The sequence below is a fragment of the Muntiacus reevesi genome, chromosome 2 (genome assembly GCF_963930625.1).
Source record: "Muntiacus reevesi chromosome 2, mMunRee1.1, whole genome shotgun sequence".
NCBI classification, from domain to species: domain Eukaryota; kingdom Metazoa; phylum Chordata; class Mammalia; order Artiodactyla; family Cervidae; genus Muntiacus; species Muntiacus reevesi.
In genome coordinates, this window is record NC_089250.1 from 52,278,025 (window position 1) to 52,290,166 (window position 12,142).

The following is a 12,142-nucleotide window of genomic DNA, read 5'->3' on the forward strand; positions in this document are numbered from 1 at the left end:
CACCCATCAGCCGCAGGCCCAGGGGTGAGCACCAGGGTTCCTGGACCCTCAGATCCCTCAGCCCTCTGTTCACCAGGGCATTGTGTGACAGTTCAGCTCCCCTACCCAACCAGGAGAGCCAAAAAGCAGGTTGGGACTTCCCTGGTGGTCCAGTGGTTAAGAATGCACCTGCCAATGCAGGGGACCCCGGTTTGATCCCTGGCCTGGGAAGATTCCACATACCACGGGGCAACTAAGCCCATGCACACACGCTCAGCGAAAACTGAAGCCCACACATCCTAGAGTCTGTGCTCCACAACAGGAGAAGCCACGGCAGCGATAACCCCACCCAACTAGGGAGTAGCCCCCACTCGGCACAGCTAGAGAAAGCCTGCACACAGCAATGAAGACCCAGCACAGCCAAAATTAAAATGAGAAAGAAAAGCAGCTTGCCCCAAACCGTCCCCTGGAGCCCAAAAGAAGGGACCGGGACACAAGTGGGAAGGGAAGTGGGTAGGAAATGACCCTTCACCAGCTCAAAGCACAAAGACAGGCATGGGGTTTTGTTTCCCCAGTTACTGTGCAAGCCTCCACACTCTCTGTCAGCACAAAGTCTATGATTTCCTTCCCAAGCCTCTCTTCTGACATGTGCCCTCAGCTGCCCAAAACTGCAGTGGGCTTGCCCAGTCCAGGGAGGGCCAGTCCTGCCCCAGCCCAGATGGTGTTGCCCCGGTCACAGCCACCAGGCATCGCTGTAGAACTCAGGAGCTGCACAGCCCTGTGACCCAGCCCCCACCGCCCCCGCTGCCCCGGCCCCAGCCCCAGCTGCTGGGGGGTGCCAGGAGTCATGACTATGATCAGCTTAAGCATGGCACAGAGCCAAAGCCTGGGGGCTCCCCACATGACCCCACCACATATACCCACTGGCCTCTAGGCCCTGTGTTGAACCTGGTCTTTCCCCTTTAATGGAGTGAGCCTCTTGCGGTGGGGGAAGCGGTGGGGGCAGTAGACCCGGAGTCCTTTCCACCAGCCAGCTTCAGTTTGGACAAACCCCCAGCCCTCCAGGTGCTCCAGTCGTGTGGGGTCTAAGAAGGGAAGGGGCCGATGGAGTGGTAATGGTTCACTCCTTTCCTCCTGAGAGACTCCAGCAATACAAATCTGTCTCCCCAACTTGGCCTGGCAACACTGCTGGGCCCCCAGCATCGAGGGGGGCCCTAGGGGATCTGCACACAGGATGCACCCAGCCAGCGTGTGTCCTGAGGTGCCTGGAGAGGACTCTAGAAACCCCACCCAGAAGGTCACTCAGAGCGTTCAGACACTGAGGCCGGGGCTGTCTGGTGGGAGCAGGGGTCAGCATGTCTGCATGCTGCCAGGGAGGCCTGGGCCACCCAGAGGGTCTATAACTCAGTTCCACTCTGCTTCAGCACCACACAGGCTCACCCTGGGGCCAGCCGGTGGAGGGGCCACAGGAAGGGGGGACCTGAGCCCCTGAGGGGCCAGCCTAGAGAAGGGTCCTCAGCTTGCCCAGGACACAGGAGGTGGTCGGGGTGGGACAGAGGTGTGAGCAGGTCTCCTGGGGGGATGGAGGGGGAATGGAGGCAGGAGCCGGGCACTAGGGTCACTGCTTAAGAAATGGTGAACGCTGGGGACCCAGGTGTCAGTTTATGTCATTCCCGGTCTTGTAGAGAGGTGGATGGGGAGACCCCCCAACAGGCTGGGGGGCTGTGATAAAGGCGGGGAGAGAGAAGAGTTGAGTTCTGCCTGGGGCTCTGAGGTTAGGGAACCAGGAGAGGGGAAATGTCAGAACAGGTCAGCAAGGCCGTCCTACAGGGCCTCCTGCACTGCGCCTGGTCCTGACGGATATGAGAGAGCAGGGATGGCAGGACACAGTGGGCTGGGGCAGGCATGGCCCAGGGGCCGGCGGGCCTGGAGACAGACATTTCAAACAGCAGATTCAGAAAGTGGGGATATTGGGAACACGGAGAGAGGGAGCTGGAGAAGGAGCTGATTGGCAAGTGAGTAAACAGCAATTGCTTGATGAAAAAATGTTTATGGTGCAATTAGCAGCTGCGCCATAAATAAAAGTTTAACTGTGTTTATTATAAACTTGTTGAGCCACAGGAAACAGCTCTCCATGACTGAGTCAGCCTTTAAAACTCTGTTTACTTGGTGAAACGTCTTGTGTACAATGCATAATTAAGGGCCCTCTCAGCCTCGGAAGGCAATCTTTCTTCAGCTCTCCAGCCCTCTCAAACCCATCTCTCTGTGCCCAGTCCTGTTCTGAGGGGTACCAGACCTCCAAAGCCTGGACGGAGAGGCCCTGATCCCTCCCAGGGCCCCTGTGGCCTCTGCTCCCAGTGCTGGGCACGTGACATCCCTCCTGGGCTCCAGGTTCTCAAGTGCCCTTTCCGCCTGGATGTGATCCACTCAGCACAAACCACCTGGCCCTCTCCACTTCCTCCAGATGCCTTTGCCCTGGACTCTTTAGCTCTTCTTCCTTCCTAACTCTGCTTGGAACCCCCAAAGTCCTCCCTCTGCCCAGCCCCTCCGACTGCACACTCCCTCCACCACCTGGGGGTCAACCTCCTTCAGCATGCTGCCTCCTCGTCCCATCCCTCATACTCTTTGAGCATGAAAATATTCAAACACATAGATGATGACAAACACTCAGGCCTCTGCCATCCTCCGCATAGGGAGCGTATCTGAAATTGGTTTGTATCATCTCTCCGCATGTTTTCATTGTTTTACCACCTACATACATAACCAAGAACAACGCATAACATTCCCTGCAGATTACATTTATATGATCACGCTGAATAAAATCCTTTGCAACTTGCTTTTACCACTCAGTATTATTCTTGAGGTTTATCAGGGCTGACCTGGCTGATTTTAACCCACACATTAACCCACACCTGTGTTTTCCTGCTCAGGTCCACTTTTTGTCACAATGAATCCATTTTTAGTGACCCTGTCTCCCTGCTGCTGGGTGCAGTCGATGACCCTGGGTGCCCTGGGTGGCTCAGGTGCACGGGCAAGGCTCTCACGGCAGCATCCACTCATGTCTACTCACTCGCACTTGGAGTATCCACATTCAGATGGGGCTCCCCTCCTTCCTTCAGTCATGAAATTTTCCACCCTAACTCCTGAACTTGCTCCCCATGCAGGTTCCCTGCCCACACCAGGGGGCCCCTGGGCCTCCTTTTGGAAGAACTGCCCCTTGATTCTGCTACTGCATGTGTTCTGGGTGTTTTTTACAATTTTTCATCGTAGAAGGAAACAGGCAACGTTGCCATACAGAAAACAGGAAAAACAAGTACCTTTTGGTGCCTTGAGACAGGCTGTGCAAGTTTGTGTCTCTCCCCCCAAGCAGGGATACCTGGAGGTGGGTGGAGTGTGGGGAGGGGATGGAGAGAGACCTGAGAGCTGATCCTGTTAGGAGTCCCCAGGGCAGCAGGACTCAGTTGACAGGGAGAGAAGGAATGTGCCTGCTGCTCACAGTCCAGCCACTCCCAAACTACCCCTGCCCCTGTCCTCCCCACCCTGGACTGACCCTCCTAGTTTCCCACCACCACCCCTGCCTCTCGGACCCCGCAGCCTTGCAAAGCTCCCGCTCTGCTTTCTGGGAATTGACACCTATACTGGATTCTGTCAGTGCAGGGCTGAGAAGTAAAGGTGTTATCTCTAGCCCCACGTGGCTACTGGCCCACAGGTGCACCCACCTTCCCCTCTGTGGGAAGAGTGGGAGGAAGACCCGCAACATCCGGTCAGAGGGCCACCAAACACAGCACCCATCAAGCCCGAACGATGGCAGAAAGGTGAGCTATCCCTTTAATTTCTTCCCAGGCAAAGCCTCCAGACTACAGAAACAGCATTTTAATTTAAATTCTGATTCCACATTCATTCACAGAGCAGCTCTGAGCGGGGATTTCATTAAAAGCTTTAATAGATTTTATAGGACTTGTCACATCCGGAAGGTGATGGAGCAAATGCATTTTCTCTGCTTCCAGAATTTCAACAGCAACTCAGAAAACAAATTCACCATGAAAATACAGAGCAAGGAGTTAGGAGCCTCACTCTAGGTAAACAACGCACGGGTGACCCACCCTTCCTGCCCCAAACACCAGGCCATGGCCACCATAGAAATCAGAGGACAGTTAAGGCCCGGGGTGTGCAGACGATTATGTCAGGAGCAGGGGGGTTCCCAGTGGCAGTAGGCCCGCAGGGCAGAGGCAGACACTTCGCCTGGGAGCAGGCAGCCCTCTGTCGATGGCTCCCTTGGTCTGGGGCAGGAGACGCAGGCCCTCAGACACAGGGCAGGGGCAGGCGGGCAGCTACCCCTCAGCTCAGCCTCGTCAGAACAGACACACAAAGTGCGTGGTCAGCTCATACAGGTTTGTCCCCGGGAAGCCCCACAGTCCTGTGTTCTGGTGTCCAGGACAGCCCAGGGTAAACAGGGTCAGCCCCTCAGCCGCCTTCTGGTTCCCCGAGTGCAGCTGTCACCAGCAGGACCAGACACTGTCCTCAGGTCCCCTCCCCAGCCAGGGCACTGGTGGCCCCCTGTGGATCCTGGACCCTCCCCACAGGTGCCTCAGGGAATCTTCTCCTTTGACCTGGCCGGGAACTGTGGGGGGGGGGGCACTCCTTTGCACACCACATCCCACATTGTCCCCACTCTGCTCATTGCCACCTTCAAGTGGCCCTAGGGTCCCCCTCCCTGGGACACCAGGGCGCAGTCATCAGCCAGTGATCAGTCATCATCACTGGACCCAGGCTCCTCCTCCCGCCCCAACATCTGCACCTCACGGCCCCTCCCATGAGGACCTCACCTAGACACTGAATTTCTAACAGTCAGGGCCAGTGTTGGGGAATCATCAAAGCAGAGAGCCAAAACAATTGTTTTAAGAATTTAGCTTTTTTTTTTTTCCCAGAAAGAGGCAAACAGTCACCCTGGGGAAAACTATCAGTGCTCGGGGGTTTGTTACATAGACTGCGGCTTCACGTTGTTTTCCTGTTGAATTTTATGTCAAGGAGCAGCATAAATTTTTGGCAAGGGCGTGTCACAAGGATGCTGAATGAGCAAACCCACAAAGGAGAGTAGGACTCAAGATGCAGCACCGGGCACTACCCCCCGGGGAGGAACAGGGACCCCTCCCCACCCCAACAGACCCAGCTCTGTTCAGCTTCACACACCAGCCTCAGGCCCCCACTGCTCCAAAGACCAGCTCACCAGGGAGCCCCAAGCAGGAAAGGCCATCGCAGGCAGGTACAGCTCGGGGTCAGCTCATTCCACACGGACCCTTCCCTTGGTCTCTGAGCCCTCTAGCCCCTAACCCCATCCTGCACCCTAGGGTGCTCTGTCCAAGGCCCCTGAGGAGCTCTTCAAACCACCCATTCCCAGGTCAGCGTGTTGGCACAATAATTGGTGCACCGTTCTGTGCTGTGTCCAGTGTCCAGCCAGGCCCACCTGCCCAGAGCTGGGGTGATCTGCAGGTGGGCCAGTGGGCTGTTGGTGGGGGCTGGCCAACAGGGAGACCCCGGGAGCCCCACAGCTCTCCCTGCACAGGCCTCGCTCCCAGGTCTCAGCTCCTGTTGGGCAGGCTTCTCAGGTCCCCTCAGGTCTAGGGTGGACCCCACTTCTCCTGAGTATTTGCTCTATACCCTGACCACATCTTAATCCCTTTATTCAGCTCTCCTCAAATTTCCCAATTTCAGGATGACGTGTCTCTAACTGGACCCTGACACAGATCCCTAACTTGGACAGAAATAAATTCTAAATGGGTCAAAGATGTAATTGTTTAAAAATAACCATAAAAGTACTAGAAGGGAGCACGGAGAGCATACCGCGAGCTCACAAAGCCCAAATCGTGAAAGATTGCTTACCTCACTTGATTTAAAATTTCCTACATGGCAAAACTCAAATAAACAAAGCAAAAGTCAAACAAGTGAGGAAAAGTGTTTGTAAGTATTTAAGGATAAAGCCTTACTATGTAAAGAGCCTGTCCAATCAGTAAGACAAAGTCCACCACCCAGTAAAAAAATGAGTCAAGGCTGTTACAGAACAAGGGAAAACACAACTTTAAAATAAATTAAAACTGTTCAACCTGACTCATGGTAGGAGAAATGGAATTCTGAAGAGCAGGGTTGCTCTTAGATCGGCAAAGATGCAAAGCTTTCCTAACATGGATATGTTGGGAGGGTGTGGGGGACAAACAACTGACCCACTGACACAGGCAGGTATCAGGCAAACTCTGTGAAGGGCGGTACGGTGGCAGACCTCAAAGGAAAGCCCACTTGCACAGGCACGGGTCTGCCCTGAAGCCCATCTGCCACTTGAAAACGCACAGGTTCAGGGACATCACTGTCTGCGACAAAAAATCAGTGTAATGTCCATCAACAAGGCTAACCAGCACTGTGGATGGGACAGCCTTATCGTTTGTGATGCTCAGAACAGCCTGGGGGTTCACAGGCTGCTGATGGCGGGATCACAGGTCCCTGGGCTGAGAAGCGGGGGGGCGGGGGGGGAGGCAGGTGTGGGGGGTGGGAGAAGAGTGGGGTGGGGGAAGTAAGGGAGAGAGAAGCGGGGTGGGAGGGGCAGTGGAGAGGTTGGGGAGGGAGGTCTGTTTCAACCATAACCCTCCTTGTTGTACTCTTTTCTTCCTGAACCATCTGCACTAATGGCCTAGTTTCCCACCCCCAAAAGTAATAATAAAATATATTAAAATATTTAATTGCTTAATCCCCAATCCTGCAGTGTATCCACTCAGGATAAGAGGTTCTGACCCTGGGGCCTGGAGGTAGGAACACCCAAGTAATTCTGAAATGCTGGGGGACCAGGGCTGGGGACAGCCCTTCTGAGAATGTTGTGGGTGTCTTCCACCCACCCCAACAAGAACCATGGCAGCCATCCTAAAGGCAAACTTGGGGAGACACTGAATCCCTCTGAAGGCTGAGTGGGCAGCCAAGGTCTGGGGACACAGGGAGGGGGTCCCCAGGACCCTGTGGGATGGGTCAGGGCCACCTTTGCCCAGTTCTGTGTGGTTGGGGTGACAGCCCTTTCGGGAATGGCCGTGGACCCCAGGGAAGAAATGTGGCCAAGTCCCTGGGGCTCCACCGGCACAGACAGAGCTCGGGCTGGGGGATCTGAGGGTGGGCAAAGAGAGGGTCCCCACAGGATGAGAAAGGGCCCACTGCGCTAGTCTCCTTCCACCACAGTCTCTACTTTCAGCTGTCACCCCTCCCCCACCCCCAGCCGCACCTTCTCCCCGTCACACTCCTCTACTCCTTCCCAATCCTAGGACCACAGCTCGAAGGCCACCTCTCAGGGCTGGCCCATTCAGACAAGCCTCTGGCTTAAGGAAGATCAACTCTGGATGGGAATTCCTGGGGGTGGGTCCACTGGCCCCGGAACCCCCAGGGTCATGTCCCTCAACGGGAGCTCATACTTGTGTTGAATGAAGCCCTGCCACCAAGTTTGGGGTTCCACCACAGGACCTTAGTTGTGTATGTCCAGGCTAGACTTTGGGCTCCTGGACTAGGGCCACAGGACCTTCCCCCTGGGTCGCCCCCCAGGCCATCGGTCCCAAGTCCTCTGCAGCAGTGCTCAGAATTAGCCACTAGGGGTCAGGGTTGAGCTGCACGAAGAGAACCCAGCTCTGAGGGAGAACAGAACTACCCTTCCCACCCAGCCACCCAGCCACCCAGCCACCCAGCCACCCAGCCACCCAGCCACCCAGCCCAGGGGAAACGGCAACCGCTCCACTGGCCACCAGGCAGAGCTGATCCAAGACGGCCTCTTGGAAGAGGGGGTCTTCAAGGGGCTTCCCTTACAACAGAGCTCCACAGCTCAGGCCAGTGGCTGGCCTTCTGATCTCCCATTTCCCTGCATAGGCGGTGATTTCCCCCACTCCCGAGACCTCTGCGGAGTTCTCTCCCCTGCAGCTCCTGACCTGTCAGTAGCCTCTGCTCCCTCACAGCTGACATGAAGCCAGTGTTCACTCCGAGCACCCACCTGGCCACTCGAGCCCAAGGCTGGAACCCGGGACCAGGCCCAGAGCAACAGGGGCAGGGGGAACTGGATGGGGTTCCTTCCAGCATCACAGAACCCTCACCCCATTATCTCAGCTAACCTCTCCACACTGAGGCTCGAACACTGTAATTCCCACCTGCACTCCCGACTGCCACCCGGAGGTGTGGACAAACCTCAGGAGACCTGGGTCCATAGCAAGAGCACCAGCTCTGCGTCCACGCTCCTCCATGCTGGGAACGAAGCTGGGCTGTGAGTTTTCAGCTGCTCCAGCATCTGCCAGGCTCCTGGGAGCACCAGGGCGGGGTGGGCACCGGGGCCAGCCCCCTGGACGTCCTCCCACGTACGCTACTGATGGCAGCAGCTCCATTAGTAGCTTACCTGCCTGTTGCACTAGGACAGTGAGTACTCACCAGGGGAACGTCCACCAGTGCCCCTGCCCTCACCTGTGAAGTGGTCAGTGAGGTGGGGGGGGCAGTGGAGAAGCATGAACGTGAGAGGCTCCGCCAGTGCCTGGCACACAGCTGGCACTGAAGCCAGAGGAGACAGACCAAGGGTAACAGCAGAGGGGCCTCGGGCTGGGTGGAGGTGGGGCACTGGATTGTCTTCTGGCCATAGAAGCCCTCCCTCCAGGGAAAGTGTCCTCTCACATCCACCCGGGCAAGCCACCCCACCCCCGGTAAGTGGTTCATCCTGGAACTGACGGTTTCCTGGAATGCAGATGTTCAGGGCTGAAACCTGGACAGTCACAGGTAATCTGGGAGGGCCGGCCACCCTCCCTCTATAGAGGGGACCCTGGAGGTCACAGAGTCACAGGCAGAGAGGCTCTTGAGAGGACATAAAGTGGACACCAGGAAATGTGCCTGAGTGAGGACTGCTGGTACAGGGTCGCCATGGTGACAGAAGCACCCACACGTGGGCAGGGGCAGGTGGGAGCTGGCACTGACGCTGATTCACCACGATTGGGCACAGGGCCCGCGCCTCCTCCAGACCCAGCTGCTCCTGGAGCGTTAAGAATAGGTCTGGGAAGCCACCAGCCCAGGTTGGATGCATGAGACAAGTGCTCAGGGCTGGTGCACTGGGAAGATCCAGAGGGATGGGATGGGGAAGGAGGCGGGAGGGGGGATCGGGATGGGGAACACATGTAAATCCATGGCTGATTCATGTCAATGTATGGCAAAAACCACTACAATATTGTAAAGTAATTAGCCTCCAACTAATAAAAATAAATGGGAAAAAAAAAAGGTCTGGGAAGGAAGGACACCCAGGTCCCGGGCTTCACACGCAGCTCAGAAGACACTAATTGCACTGTGGGCTTCACTCCAGTGAGAAAAGAGAAGCCCATGGAGCAACCACAGGGCCTCTGGGCACAGGAAGGTGGCCCTAACCGGGGTGAGAGGCCACCACGAAGCCCGGTCCTGATTGACCCCCCCACACACATCCACTGCTTCCTCCGTCCCCAGGCAGGCCTGGGCTCTGCTCTGTTCCAAGGTAGGAGCCATGAACGCCGTGCCCACAGCCCCTGCTGACCCTGATCTCCCCTCAGGGGCCCTCCCAGACAGCGTTGGCCTTCCCAAGACACCCTCACCCAGCCTGGCCTCTGACCTCCTCTTTCCCATTGCCAAGTCCACCACCTGCGACGCAAAGGAGCAGTCTGCACAAGTGAAGTCCTCACTCACCCCTGTGTTCCCCACTGATGCCAACTGAAGCTAAAATTGTGTTGGGCGATGTAAGGGGAACTACCTGTCTGGATTCAAACCTCTGTCCTCCTCCAGCACCAAAAAGACGGTGCCTAGGGCCCTGAAACTGGACTGTCCCCACAGAGCTGTAGGACCCCGCAGGCCAGGCCAACCGGGTCAGCAGGCTATCCCTCCCTCCCTACCGTGACACACGTTTAGAGTTGGACGGGGTCTGAGGTCCCAGGCAAGGGAACCTGAGCTGCATCCAGGCCCCAGGCCTCACCTGGGCCCTACACCAGACCAGAGTCACCCTCGTGGCCTCCATGCCCACAGCTGCGGGAGGCCATGCTCTAGCAACCTCCAGACACTGCAAATCCTGCTGAATGCTCCTTTCACCGCCATCCCTAAGGACGCACAAAGCTGAGTGCACTGTGGTGCTGACGGGATGGTCCCAGACCCCAGCCCAGTGCTTTCTGGAGGGCAGACAGGGAGGAGAGATGTATGTTTTACAGGACACATGACCAAAAAGGCCCAGACAAAGGGCTTCCGGACCCGAGTCATCACTCACGGCTCCAACCAGCTCAGTCCCCGGACAGAAGCTCCACGCCGCCCCAAGCCAAAGGTTCCAGGCTGGGCAGAGTCACTGCCCTAACAAGGTCAGTGGGTCCCAGCAGCCCCTCCTGACACCACTGCCAGGGTAATAACCAAAGGGCCCCCCAAGAGCCCTAGACAGAGGCTCTGCCCCCAGGCCGGGCCCACAGAAGGGCATCACTGCTCCGTGGACCAGCAGGGCTAAGCGGGGGTCCAGGGCAGCCCCGCAACCCACAGCTGAGGCTGTCTCCTTCCCATCCTGGAGGCAACCCCCACCCCTCTCCCTCGCTCAGGTACTGGCTTGCGCAGCCAATGCCCAGCCCTGCTCAGAGTCCTGGATGCTGCCTCCCTGGGCACCCTCAGCCAAGCCCTACCTCCTTCCCAGCACTACAGCACTTCCCCCTCTTTATTGCACCCCCCCAACCCTAGGTGTGGCCCCTCCAAGACTCCCACATGCTGCTATGAGATCCTCCCACAGGACACTCAGAACCTCTCCCAGCTGTGGGTCTGGCAGGTTCTCAGAGCCCTACAGACACCAGGCCTCTCCAGGGTCCCTCACAGCAGGACCCGAGAGGCCACAGAGAGGGCCTGGCAGTGGGCAGTGCCCTGGCAAGGGCACCTCCCCAGGTTCTGAACCTCATGGGAGAGCCCTGGACACGCCGACGAGACACAGCAGGGTGGAGGGTTGCTGCCACGTGCAGACCTAAGGGGGCCCAGAGGTGCATTAACGAGCCACGTGTGTATGTGTGTGTCAGCCTGAGGGGAGAACGTAAACACAGCATGTGCCGGCAGCAGGCTGCAAACGTGGGGCATGGAACACACACGTGTTCACCACACCCGTGCGACAGGTGCGTGACCGTGGGGCTTCCAGCCTCCCCTTCCTACCTCCCCCATCATGGATCCCCCTGCCAGAGATGCCCCCCTGCCAGAGATGCCCCCCCGCCTGCACCCAGCCCCCTCTGAGGAGGCCCAGTCTCTCAGTGACTGGCCGGGACAGCCCGGATGGATCTAAAGGCACAGGTAGGACACAACCATGTGCAATCTGGAATGAATGGGTGGCTCACGCAGATGCTGGGGACGCAGGGCAGGGCGCTGAGGTCTGTGTGCTGGGAGGACATGTGTGTCTGTCTATCTGTCTGTGTGTCCGAGCCTGGGGTTGGTGCCAGGCAGGTGTGAAGGAGGAGGGAACAAGCAAAGCCAGAGGCCCGGCCCTGCAGGACCCAGTGCCCTGGCCCAACCAGCTTCCTCTGTCCTCCCCGTCCCATAGACAAAGGGCTTGGTCTGAGGTCAGCAAGTCTGGCTTCTGGAGCATCCCAGACCCTCTGGGCCCAGAGAGCAGCTGAGCTGTGTGGCCTCTCTGAGGCCACGTGAGAGGACAAGCACTGCCCCCTCCCGGGTCATCAAGATGCCTAGCCTCCTGTCTGACTCACCAGACCACCAACCTGCAGTAAGAACCACAGGTGAACCCAGAGGCCAGGTTCATGGACACTTCCTTCCTGGGTCTGGCTCTGGCCCAGAGCGCTCTGCCACCCCCCAAATACACACTCCCACCACCCACACGCATGTCCACAGGCCCAGCCATGCCTGTGACCCCTCCAGCCTGAGATCCCGAGGCACCTGCTCCCTCCCTCCCAGTCCTGCCCATGCGCTGAGTGACCAGGGAACCGGTCCACAAACACTCCATGCGCACGAAGACCTCCCAGGAGACGGCCCCATACTCACATCAGGGGGAACACCTTCTGGTCGGCCCAGGAGGCCTGTCTCTGTTTGCTGGAGTCTGGGCAGCAGGGAGGGCACAGGGCCTTACACCCAGCCCTGGGGAAGGAAGTGGGAGTCCGCTGCTAACACACCTAACAACTCCCCAGGCTGA